Raw genomic sequence first — 16,110 nt, 5'->3', positions numbered from 1 at the left:
AGGCCTAGCTACTTTATTAAGTCGTTATGATAAATATTGCCTTATATGAAATAAATGATACAAAGATGTAGTTGTTTTGACAGGTGGACGTGTGAAGTGAACCTCCCTCGACCAGTGTACAGATTTTCGCAGGGAAAGGCGCAGTATATATTTAGGCAGTTGCACACAGGGGTGCATAACACGATTGAAATCGATGGCACATTTCAGGGTTGTCGCTATTGAAACTAAAAGCAATTACAGCACATAATTGCAGATAATGAGCGTTTTAAACTGCGCGAGGCACGTGGTAATATAGCCTAATCTCAATGTAAGGGATGGATTGGTTGAACAATCAAGTAGAACATATCACAGAGTTGCCAAATCTCCTGAACCTTTTACAACGACATGCATGGCAAGTTTTACAGAAAAAAAGAAAAACATATATTATAATGTGAATTTGAAGTGTAATTAATGAGCTCTCATTTCAACCAAATCATTTATTTTAACATTGCATTTCAAAACTTTTTGGTGGTTAAAAAAAAAAAAACGAAAGTATTTTAAATCGTTATAGATGCCTTTTAAATTGACAAAAAAGTAAAGTATATTTTTTACGATTTTGTAAGTCTCCCATTGACGATGGACAAGACAAAACAAGTGGTCGCAGTATGACAGCCGGGTTGCAGTCAGCAGAGCGTCGCTATAACAGACACAAACACGCCCTCTTGTGTTAGCAACATGACCCAAAGCAAACTAAACAAAGACATATGGAAACATGGGCGAGAGCTTGCATTGTTAATTATCTAATCTGCTCAAATACTAATAATAATACGCGTTAATAATTCATTGACAATTAATAGACGTTAAAAGTTTCGTGCATCACCGAATACCTATTTGAGAATAAAAAACTCAAAGAATAAACATTTCAAGTGGTAGTGGTTTAAGGCATTGTTTCTGCTACAACCAGTTATACTAATGTTTTTGAATTGTGATTCTCAGATAAATCAGATGCAAGATCACAGTTACACAGCTATGGTTAAATTTGGGGAGCACCATTTTCACTGCCCTTGTTAGTGACAATGCCAAATTATTGTTTAACCTCCAGAGAACTAGATCTCAGGGAGACCTATCTAAAACGTGTGTGTGTGTGTGTGTGTGTGTGTGTGTGTGTGTGTGTGTGTGTGTGTGTGTGTGTGTGTGTGTGTGTGTGTGTGTGTGTGTGTGTGTGTGTGTGTTTAATAGTGATGGATGATTGATAGCAGCTTAGTTGCATTTGTATTGCTGTACAATATGCAGTACAATGTGACCACAATCCATCAAGTCCATAAAACATTGTTTGAATGAATCCTGATATACACTCTGTATTAATTTCAACGTCAAAAAGTGCAACAAAGGGAATTATGTAATGAGAGAATAAAACCAGTTGTGAAGGTATATTCCTTAGCAACATTCATTCATATAACATTCAAAATAAGCAAGATGGTTTTTTTTAATATTTTTCTACAAACTGTGGTTGACAGATTTTTTTCATTCTTTTCATCAATTATTATAAAATGGCACAATGGATTCATTATGTCATGATGGTAAGGTAAGCTTCATGATAGTAATTTCATCCTCATAAGAGAGATTTCATCTTTTTGTTATTCACGTTTCATGTGTCATGTTTTTCACTTTTGCACATTTTTTTACAAAGCTGCCTCTTTGAAACCATTGTTCTTGATTTACTAACATATTATGACATTCATTCATTCATGTTTGTTTGTTTGTTTGTTTGTTTGTTTGTTTATTTATTTATTTATTTATTTATTTATTTATTTATTTATTTATTGTTGGGGAGTTCTGGGATATATGCTGTTTTCCTTTAGTCAATGTTTTACCCAAATCATCAAATTTCAAATGTATAATTACAAATATCTTAATTCCAACCTAAATCTGAGATGTTCAGTCTTATTATGTTAAAACACACTCAGATGAATTGCTCAGAAATGTCTCGGATCATAATACGACAGCTTTACTTGTGCATGTTGCTTTAAATCCTACTAAGATCCATCAATGATCTCAAAACAATGATTATTTGCTTTAAGGCTTAAATGTTAGGCTGCTCTTTGTTAGTCTTAACAAGAAAACCTGCCATCCTTACTGTATGATAATCTTTGGACAATAGTTTAGGGAGGAGCCAAACAAAACACATTTAAGGATTAGGTTTTATTTATTTAATTGCTAAGACTTTACAATAAGGCCTCATTTGTTCATATTAAGGCATTAACTAACATGAACTAACTAATAAATGTTTTATGTATTAATCTTTGTTAATGTTAGTTATGCAGTCATTATTCATGTTCATTCACAGTACAAAAACTGTTTATTTTTAATATTGCATTAGTAAACGTTGAATTTAACATTAAGATTAATAAATGCTGTAGAAATATTGTTCTTTATTAATTCATGTTACCTAAAAGAGTTTATTATTGTGTTACCAAATTAGCTTACGGATTCTGGTTTTTAGTGTCCCGTTGTATGCTGTCTGAATATAAGTATGACCTATATCCTGACCTCATTAACCTCCAGTTTCATTGATCACCTTCACCGGCTTGGCTGTATTTGGAGATGCTTCTGAGAGCTAATGGAGGATAGAGCATAACCTGAAGGATGTGTGCTATTGACAAAGTACAGTTTATGTAATGTCATTCAGTTCAATAGCATGCATTAGTTCCCTTGGAATGGAGAGAGAAAGATAGAGGAGCAAATCTATTTTGTGATGTGTTGCTTTGAACGACCTCTTGGCCTCTCAGACTGAAGAGCTTCGATGCATGCATTCACTTGGAAAGGTACATATGTGTGGCATGACTATAGAGTACCAGTTATAGATTTCTTTAATGAATTGTTTATATGGTTGCAGTGTTTTGTTCTCAAAGACCGCAGCGCTGTATGCTCTCTCAGCCATTTTCAGGAGTTGAAGTCTCGATGTGCTTGTAAATTTAGGTGGTTAGATTCAATGCAGAAGTCTCCCTCAGCCACAGTAGCCGGTTCTTACAGCTCAGCAGGAGTCCTTCGAGATGAATGGCAGGAGCAGCGTTTCAGCTACTTTTCGTGTGTATGTGCGCGCGCGTGTGTATGGGCGCGTGTCATCATTTCTTTAGACCTAATGCTTTCTTAGCTGAGATCTCTTCACACTAAGCAACTGTTTGTTTGTGTTTCTGTGTGTGTCCACGCTACATTTTCTCCGCCTTTATAAATGACTCGTTGTGATTACAGTTTAGCATGTTCTGAGGAAGAGTGCTAAAAACACACACATTTCAGCAGGAAAATCACAGAGCTTTAAAAGAGGCTTCTGCCCCCTTACAATGACAGAGACATCAGTGATTTTGTCATTGTTAGGTGCCGTATACAGTGTCTTCGGATCACATTTTCTTTCCATTTATGGAATTTTACAGAGGAACGCTATGAAGACAGCTTCTGGATTACTCTCTCAGGAGAAAAAAATGATACAAAAGCTGTCACTAGGACAGTACCTTTATACCTAAATAAGACATATTAGTACCTTAAAGGTACATATTTTTATCAAAAGTGTACATATTAGTACCTAAATGGTCAGAACATTTTTAAAGAGTACCGTCCTAGTGACAGATTTTGTACCATTTTTATGAGTGTGTATGTACCTTATTGGAATATTGTGCTTTGTATTATTATTAAAATAATTATACTTCTTCATGTGGATACAATTAAATTGTATCTTACAAACCCGCATTAAACATCTTTCAGCATTGGAATAACTAAAATATTAATTTTGAAGAATTATTATTATTATTTTCACTTAAATGGTTATGGAGTTCATGATCTGCAATTCCACTTTTTTTGCACTTTTTTGCAGCTCTTTTTTGCACTTATCTTGCAAATAAATATCACAAAAGTTTGCTTGGTGTAATGTGACATTCTAGGCTTCTGCTTTTGTTTATTTGTCTATTACATTTAATGCATCGCTGCAGAAAATGATAGACCTTTGCTTCTCTAATTAACCTCTTCAGTCAGATAAGACATACGGGTATCAGATTGTTCAGTATCTTTGGCTGATACTAATCAGTTCACTTTAATTAACTCAAACAGCTACAGGCAGTCTGTCGCTGATCTGTTTATAATACTCAGTCGAATGCATGAGATGTTTTTTCCTGTGCTTTCACTTTTAAAAATAAAACGTTTTTTTGTATCTATGGTTCAATGCAGAACCTTTAAAGGGGGCATAACACAAAGTTTCTGCCGATCTCATTTTAATCTTAAGTATCTATAGCGTAGTATTGCATCGTTCATATCTCAGAAGAATCTTTAGTTTAGTTAGATCATATTTATAAAAGACAGATACGCTGTACCGATTATTTCCGAAAATAGCCGAACTCATAAAGCACGCAGTGGGTGGAACTAAAGCATCTCAAGCACACACACTCCCTGGATAACTCTTGATTTACTATAAGTTTGTGTTGTTGACATTATATAAACTTATGCATGCCGATTGCCAACAAAACAGACATTTGATGCAGTTTTACTAATGAATCATGACTGGGAACAAACAAACTGCATCCACTGTTCCTTAACGCTCGGTAATTTGGGAAGCTGAACAAGGTTAACTTTCCCTCACAACCAGAAACACACTTCTTTAATGACAATGTTGATTTTGTGTTCTAAATACAAAATGACAGCGCAGCCGACGGCTTCCGTGATCTGAACTAAGCTCGTTGTTAACCCTCTTGCTCTAGTTCTGCTTTATGTGCGCACGCGCATATCTGGGAGAAGTGCACATACATACTCCGTCCTTTATGAACATAAAAATAGTTCAGAAACTTGTTCAAATACTGAAGGAGTGTAGGCGTGGCACAGAAATGCGGCCAACTAATTTTTAGAAATTTTGGCCATGTTTAGCATGATAATCCAACTTTTTAACCGTGTAAATAAGTCAGAATGCATGATATGGCAATAGACCTACCCCCAACCAGGAAACATTTCCATTGCTCAAAGGTTCTTCACCATGGAAAAGATTAGATTATTATAATGTTCATTAAGAAACATTGGGGGAACCCAAGATGGTTCTTCTAAGCATTACTGCAAAAAAAACCAATTTGGAAACTTTATTTTCAATAAAGTATTCCACTAAAAGCAGCAGTTTTTATATTACATGTGCATCAAAAGCTTCAACATTCTGTGGATAGCACTAATATTCACACAATCTCAGAGTAGCTTATTATGTTGCTTTCAGATATAATGTAGTGGCTGTCAGCCATATTTATATCCGAGCCAGAATGAAGTGAAAGCTGTTTCACTGCCCATCATGAAGACCTTGGCTTTAGGTCATTTTTATTTGTAACTCAAAGTATGAATGTTTTTAATTAAGACCTGGCAAACTCTTTATAAGCAGAAATTTGTCTGTCCTACGTTTTGTCCATTTTGCTGCAAATAACTAATTAGTCTCATTAACAGAAGTGCTATTGATGCATTTTTTGTACCGCTGAAAACCTCTCAGCTTCGAATATGGTGTCAGTGATACTTTTCTTAAAGTCAAGGGCTTGATCTGCTTCTTGTTTAAGACATCTCCAGTAGGCCTTATCAAGGTCTTTTGTTTCTAGTCAGTTTTGCCTGAATTTTCAGCTGTCAGAATTAACCACAGAATTAACCACACACACACACACACACACACACACACACACACACACACACACACACACACACAAACACACACAAACACACACACACACACAAGTCTGTCCACTTTGTGTCTTCATTAAGAAGCCAGAGGGGTGAAGATCTCATCTGGGTCACTGTGGTCACACAGAGCCACACACCATATGGTTGCCTTAGTCATGGCCTACCTGAAGCAGCAATGCTAATCACTGAAGACAAGTGCCACTTGACACCAGAGTGACAGATGGTGTTCCTGGGTCTGTGTACAGGACTACTGCCTCAACTCGGCACCAGCACCACAAACCTTTTCGCCTCGGCTTTGGTCGGACTGAGAGGCACAATGAAGGTGGTGATGTGTCAGGGACGATTATATGTGATGCTTCCCACCTCCTCTTGTTTTGTCCCTTGGCTGGATCTTTGCCCATGGCTATGGCTGACGGCAAATTTCAACGCTCTTAAAGGCATTTCATACACAACAGCAGAAGAGCTTGTTTGATGCACCAACAGCGAAGATGAAGATGTCACAATTAAACTTACTATACAATGAGTAGTTAAATAGTAGTATGATTACTAATGTTGGTATTCTCATTATTAGTAACATGCGAAGTTAGATAAAAATGGTATGGTCTCAACATGGCAGCTTCCGTGAAGGGGCAACCTGGTGTGTGTGTGTGTGTGTGTGTACACCTTTGGGTTGAGTTAAAAATGACTCATTTTGAGGAATTACTCACTTTTAACTCACCCAGCTAGATTTTGTATGATCCAGAAAAGATAATCCAAGGTACACTTCAAATTCAAGTAGTTAAAAAAGCCTTTATCAAAGTGACTATTTTTTAAAAAGGAAAACAAATAATGGGCTGCACACCCACATGCTTTGGTAAAGAATGCCTTCTTCAAGGTACTATTATTTGTGTTCTTTTTATTTTATTTTTTTATGTTTCTACTATGGAACAACCAGTTTAATGAAGGCTTTTTGTATTTTGCATTTTGTACTAAATGCTAATTTAACTATTTGAACTGGAAGCGTACCTTGAATGATCTATTTTCACTTCTGCGCATTTTTGCTGAGGATTTTTTGAGCTATTTTATTAAGTTTCATTGTAATTTAATTGCTTCTTTTATAATGTTAGCCAATTTGCACATACTGTTCTTCCTTCCTCTTTATTGCTGAATTACTTCATTAGAAGTACAGTTCTGATGTAAAGAATTTATCCATTCAGCCCTCGAACATTACAGCATTGATGCTGTCACATCGTGCATGCAGAAAAATGAAACATGACTTGAATATTCATAACATATTATCGATGCAAATTTCCGCTGTATTGATAAAGCCATATAAAAATGATGTTCTTAATACATATTCATATCTCAGTTTAATGAGTTCTGCATAATCAGTTATCATCCAGACCACTGGTTTGTCTATCACTTTTTTCTTCTTCTTTTTTTTCATAAACATGACGCGTTCATCCAACTTTCTCAGAGCCATCTCTAATTTTGTACCAAATGGTGAATCAAACTGATATGTTACATCAAATGGAAAGCAAATCTTCTTTCTTCATCAGATTAGCGGGGATTTGTGGGTGTAGTAAATGGGGTTTTTGCTGTCCTCTGACAGACAGGGAGGTGCAGTAAGAGCGCAGCCGGCTGATGTATCAGGCTGAGGGAGTGGTTTGTTTGTTGTGTGGCGCCGAGATCTTCTCAAAAGCTCTCTGTTTGAGTGACTGTCTAGGCATTACGGGATGATCTGCCAGCGAGGTGATCATTCTCTGCTAGATGCTGAGGAGTCCACCCCTCCTTGTCCAGTGTGTGCTGCCGGACATAGAAATGCAAATGTTGTTTGTTATGTTTCGTTAACACTATATTCTACAGTATCATTGTTTGTTACATGTAGTTACTGTGGTAATAACATGTAGTTACTGTAGTAATAAACTATAAACTATGCATAATTACTAGCTTCTAACATTAAATCAAACTCTAACCCTATAGTAAGTACATGTAGTTGATACAAATAAGCATATAGGCCTTCTTAGTTTTATGTTATGGCCAATAACCACCAAAGCACTATACTATTGTGTCTATATACATTAAAAAGGAACTATTAAAAAATAAAATCAGTTGTTTTAAATTGTAGGAGTTAATTTAGGCATTACAAAATTGTGGTATGCATATGTTGCATTTATTCAATGCATGTAATGGGTAAATGTCCTCAATCAGTGTATCCATCTACCACTGGAACCAGGAATAACATTGTCCACAACAATATTCGAAGGCCCCATGACTTTTCTAGTTGTTCACAATAAAAAAAAGAAAAAAAGTGTACTTGCAGTTTCTACCTGATGAAATATTTTAGGGCTTGGCGTAACTAGGAAAATGTATAAAAATTCCCATAAAGTAATATTTTACTAATTTCAATCAGAACCAGTGGTCTAGAAAGCAACGTTGAAGTATGATCATTTCCAAAATAGCAGACTAAATCATGCAAAACAACTAAACGACATCAGATGCTTACTAAAGAATTAAATGAATTTGTAAAGATGCTCTGTGACCACTTGTGTGGAGCAGGTTTATTGTTCAACTTTTAAGTGGCTTACTGCAGTCCCATTTTTTTAAAGTGCCAAATGCCACTTTTAAGAGCCCCTAAAAGTGACAGCAGGTGAAAAAGATTTTTCCAGGGCCCTTTTCCCCTCTCATTTCCTTACCGATCACCTGCAGGTAATCTGAAGGCCTGTAGTGTGACGGGGCACTGAGGAGGAACTACAAGCTGAGAAATGAAAACGTTTAACTACATGAGAGCCCGGAGCAGTACATTAACATGACAGGCCATCTCTTGTCACGTGTCAGGAAAAGTCAGGCTGGCCTCCCAGTCTTCTGTGGAAGAGAGCGAGTGAGCGTATGAGGGAGCTGGAGAAGAATTAGAAAGGTCTAATCCCTCGCAGCGTTCCTCCTAGCCAACAACAAGCCTCTTTCATGCTCCATGTAACCTTGGTGAAACTGACACCTTTTTTCGTTCTACCTGCCCTAGGCAGTGGCTATCTTGTCTTCTTTTCTTTTGTTTGGCCAAACCAAAGGATATTGGCAGAGGGTTTGTGTTAAGGTGATGGATTCATTCAGTTAGTTCTCTGATAAGTAATACATTTTTCATGGTCAAGACATGTGGTTGCCCATTTGTGTTTCAGCAAAAGAATCGTCAACAGAATATATGTTTCACGTTTCACTAACGTAATGCTACTCATTTAGGTAACACTTTACAATAGGGTTGTATTTGTTAACATTAATTCATTAGTTAACATGAACTAACCATGAACAACACCTCTGTTCAGCATTAATCTTAACTCACACATATATTAATGGATCTATTCATGTTAATGGTACAAATAGTTAACATTTAGTTAGCATTACTTAACATGAACCAACCATGATCAATGCCTGTAGTTTTACTGTTTTTGTATGGTTATCTTACTGTACATATTTACATTAGTTTACTTAGCAGTTAGGAACCACACTAAGGATGAACATTTTCTAATTCAACATCTCACTCTAAAGGTAAAAATTGTGTTTGTACTTTATCAACATTATTAAACAAAGTATGTATTAATGGTTTTTGAGAACCTTATTCTAAATTGTACACTATTTCAACATAAACTCTGTTAACATTTATAGATTTATTACAAAGCAGTAAATTATAATAAATGCTTTGTTAATGGTAAGTCATGTTAATAAAAGTCTACAAATGTTTGTAACACATCAGGTAATGCTGAGATAGTGTACAATAGTTGCAATAAGGGTAACAAAACCCATTAATAAATACTTTGTTGAATGTAAGCAATGATAGTAAAGTGCAGATAAACATGATGTTCAAATGGTTTCTACTGTAGAATTATGTATTATAATATATGTTTATGTATTACCAAAATCAACAACTTATTAAATAAATTTGATAAGGTACACAACAGCTTTTTTAGAGTGAGATGGTGAGTTAGAAATGTTCATCCTTCGTGTGTGTCAACTGCTACGTAAACATGTAAATATGTACATTAAGATAACCTTACAAAAACAGTAAAGCTACAGGCATTGTTCATGGTTAGTTAATGTTAACTAATGCATTAACTAATTTTAACTATAAATTGCACTGTGAATAGATGCATTAATGCTGAACAGAGTTGTTGTTCATGGTTAACTAATGGATTAAACGGTTGATGAATTGAGAAATCAACTTTCCCTTGAGCTTTTGATATATAAAAGGCAGGGCTCTCAAGTTTTGAACTGAGTTCAGAGTGAGATTTCGGCCGTGGCGGCAGCAACGGGGTTTGGCTGGGTACGGGGGTCTGATATGAAAAATTACACATTCGTACAAATTAAAAAAAAAATTAGTGTGTGTGTGTGTGTGTGTGTGAGAGAGAGAGAGAGAGAGAGAGAGAGAGAGAGAGAGAGAGAGAGAGAGAGAGAGAGAGAGAGAGAGAGAGAGAATGGTTAGTGTTGTTTATTGGTGTTGGTAGCAGGTTTTTGAGGCCTTCAGCCCAGAGGTTGGTTGCACCTTAACATGAGCATGGTCGCACTGAAGTGAACTGTGGTTTACAACAGAGATTATTTTACTCTCAATTAATCGTAGACAAGCTGCCTATGATTATTGTTTGCTATATCAGTATGGTTGTATTTTTTCCTCTCTTTATGACAGCGGCAGGTCCGGCTCTAGCTCTTTGGTTGCCCTAGGCGAGATGGAGTTTTGCATTTTCAATTCCACATTGAATTTTGCTACATTCATTGCGGGATATATAATCAAAATGCAATCACAAGAATCTTAAATGGGAGTTTAAATGCAATTTGGAAAAATAACATTTAAAAGATCATTTTGCTACAATTTTTGCTTGAACATGTTAAACACATCTAATTATTTCTGTAATACCTTTTAATTTTAATTTTGCAACTTATATAAAGTATTACAATATACAAGTTATGTTTAAATTATATGTTAAACTAGTGTAGGAAATAGCAAGTGTAAATTATATTATTCAATTTGAATTATCATTTTGTTCCAAATGTTGCACACATGGTATGGAAAATGTAAATTTAAATACTGAAATGCATTGCCATTTTGCATATTGCATTGCAAATTTTATATCACTACACTTCAACTTCCAAAAATAGGGGTGAGCACGAATATATTCGATTTGTAATTAATATTCGAAAAATAAAAATAAAATTGAAATTTTACTATATTGCTTCGCTGGCCTAAATGCAGTGAATCCATTATACATCTCATATAAATTTAAAGGACACTCAATCATGATTTGCATGAAATGCCTTTTTGTCACATGCCTGTCCTGTCGTGTGTGCACTTGTGGGTTTTGTTATGTTGAGCATGTGCTCGCACCAATTTCCTGTTTCCTCGTGTCCGTGACGTAACACTTTTGCTATCAGAGTTGTGATAAAGGTCTATAACGTGATAGCAAAAGGCATTTCATGCAAATCATGATTGAGTGTCCTTTAAATTTTGTTGAGGGATTGAGAATAGAAAACACACCAACTTAACACCGTTTGTGCCTCTTCGTCTGGTCTGTCATCGGGGCTTCTAGTTGCCAACTAACGGTACTTCAGAGAGCATTTGATTCAATGAGCGAGGCCGTGGCGTGAATCACAGAATGTGACGTTGGAATCAGAACGTAAACGTTATTGGGTGGAGGGAATATCTATATCTTACCCAGATACAGCAAATCTATTTTATGATTGGCTGTTCGGTCTCTAATTTTATTAGATTAACTGGTGCGTGGCAGGGCCGTGCTCTATACTCTATGGGGAACTCGCTTGATTCCTCTAATAGCGCGCAACTTATAGTGTGTGTTACCCTGTCGATTTCTCTGCGTGAGAAATACAAGGTGTGGCGTGTGAGCGTGTGAACGGGTTGAAATGCGTGAGTCTCACGCCCAATGCGTGAGACTTGAGAGCCCTGTAAAAGGTCATGGTAATATAAGAATATCCTGTAAGTTTCAGAGCTGAAAACTTCCTCGTTAGTCAAAGAAAAGCTAGACACCAGGCCCAGAAAACGATCATGTACTTCATCCTTACGTCATCGCGTGAGGAAACACACCTCTACAGACTAATAATAAACATGCTTAAGAAGATAGCAAGATATTGTGGAAGAACACAGTCAATGCATAAGCTTCCTTCGGATCACAATATTAGAAATGTGTGATACTTCGTTTATTTTTCCAGCTCACGTGGGGAAGACAGGTACGTGTATTCGCTTCATTTCACTGCGGAATCGTTTTTAAACAAGTCTCAAGTGTTGGATATACAGACACAATGTTGTGCCTTCTATATTGGATCCGACAGGAATGGTGCAACAAACTTATGTGAGTAAAACGTCTTTTTTATATGTAATAGTAGTCCCGGGGCTCTGTGTTTTCCAAACAGGCTATTAGTGAAATAATATTCCTTTCTTGATATGTGTGTGTGTGTGTTCGAGCTTATATTCACCGATCGTGCGGGCCATGTAATACAGAAATAATATTCCAATCAATCGCGGGTGGATGAGAATTAAATCATTGTGTTTGTTTGATAAAGACGTTTACGAGCCCTGTGAAAGAATCATCCCGGTTGCCGCTTTCAAAACAATTCGTCCCTCATGTAAACTGACAGGTGCATAGATATGACAGGGGAGCAGAATCTCATTAAATATGCAAATCTTCTCCAATCCTAGCCGTGGGCGTTTACTTCCAAGTCTCCAGTGTGTCAGGCCCATCAAAACCCAGCGTTTGGAGAGAGCCTAACCAGTGTAGAAAATATCCTATTACTTATTAGTTATGATGTTTTTGAATGTAAAAACCACACGAACATCATTAGTTGACCTCAGAAAACAGTATAAAAAAATGTAAAAAGCCAGTTCATGACACCTTAAACTAATTGCACTGTTAATGTGAATAGAAGCATTAATATATGCGAGTTAACATTAACAAAGATTAACTAATGCTGAACAGAGATGTTGCTCATGGTTAGTTCATGTTAACTAATGCATTAACTAATGTTAACTGATATATCTTTATTTTAAAGTGTTACATTATTTGGGTATGCTTAGGTTTGTAGGCTGTATTATCCATATGCAAAAGCTCCAAAACATTAAAAATGTTTCATGAAAAATGTCTCATTTAGTAGGGTTTTTTTGGGCCGCACTGATTTTAACTGTGTGGACAGAAAAAGATAAAACATTCTTCAAAAAAACGTCTCTTGTGTTCCACAAAATATAGAACAGGGTGAGTAAATGATGGGAGAATTTTCATTTTTGGGTGAACTTTTCTTTTAATTCCTCACAACTAAAGGAATTTCGCAGTGTGAATAAGACTGAAACCTTATTAATTGGTTTTCATAACCCACACAGAAAACAATTCTGTCATGTGTCATGTTAAATACACATCAGACAAAACTGTAACCTAATAGTTACATTTTGGCTTTTTCCCTGGCGACAGCAGGCCCACAGCTCACAACAAAAAAGACATACCTGGCATTCCAGCCTTGTCTCCACTTTTCCTAAGTGGATTGGAGCATATCCTATCCCAACATTCTCCCATTGTAACCAAGTGTGAAGTTGGCCCTGCAATGCCCAATTACATCCATGTGAATCTTCCATGAGGTTTTTCCGCAACCTTCGTCATGGTAAAGTGGTGGTACAAAGAACATCTTATAGAAGGATCTGACCATGCTGGAGATGTCAGCGGCATGAGAGATGAGATCTATGAGAACTCTTCCACCACCTCCTTCTGAGTGGTTACCTATACCCTTATTTGAAAAACACAAGAGGCCAAAGATCAAGCAAGGTATCGAAAGGCACAAAGTGATGCAAAACATCCATACCCCCTTAGAGGAGCTGTGAACCTTGAAAGCATGTTCTGTACAAGCACAACTGCCATTCAAAAGTTTAGGGTCGGTAAGATTTTTAAAATGTTTTTGAGTCTAAGATAAATGAGTATATTTATCAAAAATACAGTAAAAATGACAATAGAAAACAGTTATTTTAAATGATAACATTTCACAATGTTACTGTACTTTAAAATAGTGATTTATTGCTGTAATGTCTTCAGCATCACATGATTGTTCAGAAATCATTCTAATATGATCTGATTTGGTGCTCAAGAATCATTTCTTATTATTATCAATGTTGTGCTGCGATTCAAAGTTCAGGTGTATTCCTTTATTTTATTTTTATTTTTTAAAAAGAAAATCTTAAATGTTACTGACCCTACATTTACACAACAACCATGTACTAAAAATTGGAAAAGTTTTTCCTTTGCGTTTTTGAAAAGTTTTGCGTAAAGAAGACAATGTAGTCAAAATGGTCCCATTCACAAAGATGTGCAAAAACGAATTTTCAAATGTTCTGTTTTATTTGGAAGGTCAATTTGTAAAGAAAACAAAATAGACTGTAATATGCATAACATCAGCGTAACTTTGATAATGTTATCGTTTTCAAAAATTTGCACCAAAACCCTGTTGTTGTAATGTTAATGGATTGTCAAAACCGCATAAAATGTTTTCAGTTTCAAGTTGAAAACGGTGTTGTGTAAACGGTCCCTTAGTCTAGAATTATAAGTTACAGGAATAGTTCACTAATACGTGTTCGAATCCAAGTTACATTTTATTCCCATAAAGACCAGAGTTTATATCTTTGTATTGTTTGTATGGCCTATTCAAACATAAAGGAAGTGAATTAGGAATGGGGTTGACAAACTTACAGTTTTTCTCAGTCGCTTTGGTACATTTCTCGAATCAAACTCACAATTTGCAAAACAGTAAGTGCATTTCTCAAAACAATTTGTACAACTAGCAAAACAACATGGATAACCTGCAAAAGCCACTCTCTTACTCAAAATCCTTAGTTCATCTCTCAAAAGTAAATATCTGGGTCAAAAAAAAATGTTAGTGCCATCAGAATGACAAGTCCTTGTGTCATTGTGTACGGATAAGACAGTCATATTGTTTTGTCATGTTGTCAATATAACAGTTTACTCTAGAATTATGAGCATTATGAGCATTGCGCAGTAGACTAAAGACGCGGCTCATGTTGTTCTTGGCTGCGGACTCTAGATGTTTAGCTTCTGTTTGCCAGAACTTCTCCCTATCCTCGGCTATAGCCACATTGCGCTGGCGGTTCAGTTGTGATACTCCGTCAAGTCACCTCGGAGCCGGGCTTCAAGCCGCCAGTCGATGATGTTAAGTGTCCTCTCCGATATCCAAGGCTTTTTCGGGAAAGGTCAAAAGCATCCAAAGACATTGTGAGCTGACTGGATGACACTTTCCTTGAAGGTCTGCCAGTCATTCACCTTGTTGATAGCCATGTTATCAAAGGTGGTGTGGATGGTGCGACTGAAGTCTTTAGAGATGTTTGGGTCACTTAGTAGGGAGGAGTCCAGGCGAGGCTGTGTGCTTGTTAGCTCGCAGCTTTAACTTGAGCTGGGCTACCAGCAGGCGCTGGTCTGTGTTGCCAAGCTCTGCTCCTCTCTACACACGGCAGTTGGTGACAAACTGCTTCTAGCGTTGAGAGATGAGGATATGGTCTAACGCTTCCCTGGGTGTGCCATCTAGGCTGTACCATGTCCGGTGATGGATAAGCTTCCGGGGAAATCATGTATCAGCAATGTAGAGGTTGAGAGGTTGTTAAGGTGGCAGAGAAGGAGTAAGCAGTAATGTTGTCGTTTGTGGACCTGTCAGCAAAGGTTGTGCGGACAGGTGAGCCTGTGGCCCGATCACTGCTAGACAGGGTGGTGTTGGCATCGGTGAGGATGATGGTGATGTCGTGTGGTGAGGCTTGGTCAACAGCCTGATTGAGTTGGTCAAAGAAGGCATCCTTAGCATCCTCATCAGCGACATCGGTGGGGAATAAGCAACAATTACTGTCATCTTGCATCAACCCTAACCTAACCCTAACCCAGGGCTGCGTGGCTGCTCCTGACCTCTTTAACTGCGTCATTGACCAGCCAATGTCCAGGGCTTGTGAGCGGGTTCCCGAAGTGTCCTTCAGCAGTTACACCCTGACTGACCTGGAGTATGCTGACGACACCATCCTGCTCAGCACGTCCTACAGCCAGCTGTGAGACACTCTGGGCATATATAGTGAAGAGGCTGACAAGCTTGGCCTCCAGGTTAGCTGGACGAAAACCAAGTTCATGTACGTCCGTGACAGACCGAATCCACCTTCCCTGTGCCTTGGCAATGACACTGTAGAGCCTGTCAAGAACTTTGTGTATCTGGGATCAATAGTGACAGACAACGGGGACCTAAAACCAGAGATTACCTGCAGAAGAGCCCTGGCTGCAACGTCGCACCTGCTGGTTCAGCCATGTCCTCCGCCTCCCTTCTAACCATCCGATGAGAGCCATTCTTCAGTTTGACCCGAGATCCGCAGGCTGGAGACGACCACGAGGTAAACCCCGCACCCGATGGCTTGATGTCCTTGCAGGTGATCTCCAACAACATGGA

At 37.4% G+C, this 16,110-nt stretch overlaps 1 long non-coding RNA gene across 2 annotated transcripts in view; it reads left to right on the top strand.

Moving 5' to 3' along the window:
- Positions 1–16,110, top strand: part of LOC137071886 (uncharacterized) — a 55,878-nt gene that overhangs the window by 21,692 nt on the left and 18,076 nt on the right. The window lies entirely within an intron of this gene.

This window comes from Pseudorasbora parva, chromosome 3, assembly GCF_024679245.1.
Source record: "Pseudorasbora parva isolate DD20220531a chromosome 3, ASM2467924v1, whole genome shotgun sequence".
NCBI lineage: Eukaryota > Metazoa > Chordata > Actinopteri > Cypriniformes > Gobionidae > Pseudorasbora > Pseudorasbora parva.
Note: the sequence above shows the minus strand (reverse complement) of the source record. Positions and strands in the feature narration are given on the sequence as shown.